The sequence below is a fragment of the Amphibalanus amphitrite genome, unplaced genomic scaffold, assembly GCF_019059575.1.
Source record: "Amphibalanus amphitrite isolate SeventyFive unplaced genomic scaffold, NRLGWU_Aamphi_draft 000295F_arrow, whole genome shotgun sequence".
NCBI classification, from domain to species: Eukaryota; Metazoa; Arthropoda; class Thecostraca; order Balanomorpha; family Balanidae; genus Amphibalanus; species Amphibalanus amphitrite.
The window spans coordinates 171,391-176,744 of NW_024881790.1; positions in this window are offsets into that span (position 1 = coordinate 171,391).

Below are 5,354 nucleotides of genomic sequence, written 5' to 3' on the forward strand. Positions count from 1 at the left end.
ATCAACGTTATTGAGGAATGGAGGCCGCTGTTGCGCGCTCCAAGGGCGGTGTTAGCCACCCCCGTTCACGAGCTTCAGAATCCCTGTACCGTGACGTCACCACCAGGCACCCCAGTCAGGTCAAGTCACCAGGTCACAAAAACCGGTACAAGGTCAGGGGAAAATTGGACTAGCTTAGCGGCAACTGAATTCCAGAGTTCACTAAAATTGGTAACAAAGTATATCATTCGATGCGCACGGACGTCCTGAGTTCACTGGTGCTTTTACAAGTGCGACTGGAACAGACCCACTGTTGTTGGGGTCGCTTGGGGTAGAGGGAGGGGCGGCAGGAGGAAGAGACTGAGTGCCGGTCCGTTCACTGCACTGGTCAGAGACGCAGTGCCGGTCCGTTCACTGGTCAGAGACGCAGTGCCGGTCCGTTCACTGGTCAGAGACGCAGTGCCGGTCCGTTCACTGGTCAGAGACGCAGTGCCGGTCCGTTCACTGGTCAGAGACGCAGTGCCGGTCCGTTCACTGGTCAGAGATGCAGTGCCGGTCCGTTCACTGGTCAGAGACGCAGTGCCGGTCCGTTCACTGGTCAGAGACGCAGTGCCGGTCCGTTCACTGGTCAGAGACGCAGTGCCGGTCCGTTCACTGGTCAGAGGCACAGTGCCGGTCCGTACACTGGTCAGAGACGCAGTGCCGGACGCCGGTCGGTCGCGCGGAGAGCTGGTGCACATTTGTCAGTGCTGTGCTGGCGCGCGCGGCCGCGGCTGGCGAGTGGCGAGCCGCTTGTTACGGCGCCATTACCGAGCATCAGGCCAGAATGAGGTGCGCCCTGGGCCGCGCTCGTCGAGTCGTTTGGGACAGTGTCCGGCGCGCGGCGCCAGATGTCTTCTGATTGCCGCTGGGTGTCGACTGTCGACTGTGCCTCGAGTGCGGGACGGCGGCGGGCACCTGCTGGCGCGGCCGGCGGCCGGTAGCGCCCCGACAGACGCGGCGCCGGCGTGCGCTCAGTGCGCGGCCGGCCGGTACTGGACGCAGCCCGGCGGTGTCGCCGCGCCATCCATCAGACCGGGCCGGCCGCACAGGCCGCCCGCCCGCCCGCCACCGCGCTGATCATTTGCCGAATTAATATGGCGATGGATGGTGTTTCGGGCTGGGCGGCTGCCGGTGTCGTTAGTGCTCAGAAGGCCGGCCGGTAGTCGCGCGCACCGGTCACATGACGTGCGGCGCGGCCAGCCCTCTAATTAGGGTGAGTGGTGGCCGGCAGACGGCGGGCGCCATCTCGGACGACAGGCTCAGGATCTGCACAGGGTGGCGGCCACGGACAGAGCGCGCCGCGTGACTGCCGCCCGGTCACAGGGGACGGCCAGGGACAGAGCGCGCCGCGTGACTGCCGCCCGGTCACAGGGGACGGCCAGGGACAGAGCGCGCCGCGTGACTGCCGCCCGGTCACAGGGGACGGCCAGGGACAGAGCGCGCCGCGTGACTGCCGCCCGGTCACAGGGGACGGCCAGGGACAGAGCGCGCCGCGTGACTGCCGCCCGGTCACAGGGGACGGCCAGGGACAGAGCGCGCCGCGTGACTGCCGCCCGGTCACAGGGGACGGCCAGGGACAGAGCGCGCCGCGTGACTGCCGCCCGGTCACAGGGGACGGCCAGGGACAGAGCGCGCCGCGTGACTGTCGCCCGGTCACAGGGGACGGCCACGGCCGTACGGATCACAGGGGACGGTCACAACGAGCAGTCACAACGGACCATCACAAGCAGTCACAAGGGACGGTCAAAAGCTAACACCGCATCTCTGGTTCAATGACATTTCATTCTAACCCTCGTGTTTTGCTAGCCGCCAACGTATGGGGGGGGGGGCGGTCTGTTGGATCTCCCTTACCGTTTCGCCTCTGATCGTCTGCAGAATTTGCAACTCGCAAAAATAATTACCGATTGCTTACAAATTTGTTGCTCAATAAGAGTGCAAATTAGAACGGCTGTAACTGGAACAATAAGGCACGCCACTTGTAGAGATTTTAGGTGCAGACATCAGTAAAAGCAGCAGAGCGGGTGCATATTCAAACGATGATTGCTATTTGATGATGATGATTTAGGTATTTGACTATTTCAACTATAATTGGAATCCTGTCCCGTAGCTCAGTTGGTAGAGCGCTGGACTCTCGGTAGTGAGAGCCCGGGTAAGGGTCGCTCCGGCGCTCGATATTTGAGACTCCTGGCGGGGATGGTCTATGGTTGGTGGGAGCAGCTGCCGCCAGTTGAAGTCAGTGGAGTGGCCCAGGCCGTGTCCGGCTTTGAAGGGCACGTTAAACTTTGGCATCTAAATCCTCCCGTTACCTGGAATGTAGGCTTCGGCTCGTGTCAATCCGTCCATTCAATTCAAACATTCTAGCTATTTTTTTAAAGACCTTGGTGAAAAGCCCTGGAGGCCGATCGGCAGTCGGACGGCGTGCTCCTCTGCGTGTGCGTGTGCGTGTGCGCGCGACGGGCCACCCGGGCGCGGCGCCAACGACACCGCACCGCCAGGGCCGACAATTAAAATACCAGCGGCGGCGGCCACCGGGCCGGCCCGGGCGCCGCGCCGAGTCATGGTCAAAGCCGAGCTCTCCAAGTGATGCCGCCGGCTCGGCCGCGATATTGAGCGTGTAAACAATTTGAGTCATTAGGAAGTCTAAGAGGGTGTAATCACAGGGGATTCAGCCAGCGGAATTCGGTGCCGGCAGGCGGTAATGGACTGAGAGCTGATGGCGCTGCCGTCCGCAGCGCTGATGACTCGCTCGTGTTGTCCCCGTGTCTGGGGAGATATCGGAGGATTCCAGTATGGCGACCGGCCAAATGGGACCACCTTGACCCGCTCCAGCAGCCCACTCCGGGTTCAGAGCCGCACCGACCGGGTCAGACGGCACTGTCAGGCGGCACTGTCAGACGGCAGGCACTGTCAGGCGGCACTGTCAGACGGCGGGCACTGTCAGGCGGCGGGCACTGTCAGGCGGCACTGTCAGACGGCACTGTCAGACGGCAGGCACTGTCAGGCGGCACGCACCGTCAGACGGCACTGTCTAGTGTCTAGTGTCTAGTGCCGCCGGCCGGCGCGACTCGTCCCGGGCGGCGGTCCCGTCCCTGCCGACCTGGTGTGTAGTCACACAACTGGTCCCGTCCCTGCCGACCTGGTGTGTAGTCACACAACTGGTCCCGTCCCTGCCGACCTGGTGTGTAGTCACACAACTCATTGCATGACTAATGACTTCGAAATAGATTGCTGTACTCTGAATGGTGGCACGCCAGGTGTTTGATTTCGGATATTCATGGACAGCTACCGTTGGAGAGACACAAATGTAAAAAATGACCCCAGATAGTGGGACGCCGAGATTGAGCCAGGAGGGTTACACGCACGTACCCATGCACGAGAGAGAGAGAGAGAGAGAGAGAGAGAGAGAGAGAGAGAGAGAGAGAGAGAGAGAGAGAGAGAGAGAGAGAGGGAGAGAGAGAGGGAGAGAGAGAGAGAGGGAGAGAGAGAGGGAGAGAGGGAGAGAGGGAGAGAGGGAGAGAGAGAGAGGGAGAGAGGGAGAGAGGGAGAGGGAGAGAGAGGGAGAGAGAGGGAGAGAGAGGGAGAGAGAGGGAGAGAGAGGGAGAGAGAGGGAGAGAGAGGGAGAGAGAGGGAGAGAGAGGGAGAGAGAGGGAGAGAGAGGGAGAGAGAGGGAGAGAGAGAGAGAGGAGAACCTTATGCAAAATATTTATTTATTTATTCATTGCGGTTCTTTGTGGCATCCAATAAAACATTGGCTGTTAGGCCACAGTGTCATACAAAGACTGCCATGACGTACATACCTTCATGCGTAAAACATGTGATGGACTAAAAATGAATAAAACCAGCGACGTGTTTAAAATGCAAAAGTGCAGCAAACATAAAAATAGAGCGAAAAGCGGCAATAAAAAGCAGTAAACAGAGGACGCGCGCGTACATGGCTATTGCATGGTGACACACTTGACACACTTTTTGAAGGACCGCCTATTGGTATTCTCCCGAATGCTACGATCTAGAGTGTTCCACATTCGTACGGCGCGCACGGGCACAGTCATTCTAGTCGACTCAAGTCTGCAGCGACATGTTTCCAGTTGACCGGAGGAAGTGGCTCGCGTTTGTCACTCTGATACATCAGCCCGGTACAACACGAGAGATTTGAGGCGCTCAGGTCCGTTGTCACCGTATGTACACGGCGGAATGCACAAGCGCCGAGTCACAGTAATCGATTAGTGCGCAAAAAGACATCCACCCCAGCTCCTTCCGTGCTGCCGTGATGTGATCGTGACGGCGTTTGTTGGTAACGATACGGGTTGCAAAGTTGATGATTTTGTCTATGCGATGCCGCTGTTGCTGTGTAGGTGGGGCCCAGGCTGGTAGGCAGTATGTAATGTGGGGGAAAACAAGAGCTTGGATGAGCCGTATTAGTGATTTGCGCGGAAGAGTGCCTCTGAGTTTACTCAAAGTAATCAGGTTGCTGTAGCAGCGCCTGGTAACATGGTTGACTTGCTGTTGCTGTTGCTGGTTGACTTGCTAAGCTCGGAATCTAGGACCACGCCAAGAACTTTGATGCTGTGTGCCGGTTTGAGAACAACTCCGTCGAAACTAATGGTAAAATTTTCAGTTTTTTTTTTTTAGCAAAGATGAGGTTCCGAAGAGGATTAACTCGGTCTTCGTGGGGTTCACTTTTAGCCCGTTGCAGCTGAACCATCCTGACAGCGCAGTCAGGTCCGCCTCCACGGCGTGACGCAGCTCGACTAGACCAGCGGTTGTAGGTGGTGCGCTGTGGATAAGTTGCGAGTCGTCGGCGTACGAAACAACGGATGCGTGGCTAGATAAATGGCATGACATGTCGTTCGTGAAAATGTTGAACATGGTCGGACCCAAAAGACTACCTTGAATTACGCCAAATGGCACGTCTCTGGTTGTGCTTCCTGCTAGACTGTGTTCGGCCTTCACAATAATCGCTGAACCAGTGGGACGAAATTCCATACCAGATGAGCTTTTTAACCCGCGCCCTGCTGGGGGTCCTGGATTTCCACGCCCTGCTGGGGGGGGGGGTGTACACCCCCCCTTCTAACTCGGCTCCTGGGCCACGTAACGATACGCGGAAGGCGGCGTTCGAAAGAGCGTCAAAAATAATGAGGAAATCACTTCGGCCAATTTTTTGGTCAGGTCAAAGGTCAGGTCACCAGAGGTCATTGAAGGCAAAATTTCGCCGATTTCCAGGTCGAATGTCGAAAATTTCCAAGAAGCCAACGCATAACTCGGGAACCAATAGAGCTACAGCGCCGCGGAAAAGCGCATTCGATAGCCCTATGAACGCCCTTTCTGAGTAATTC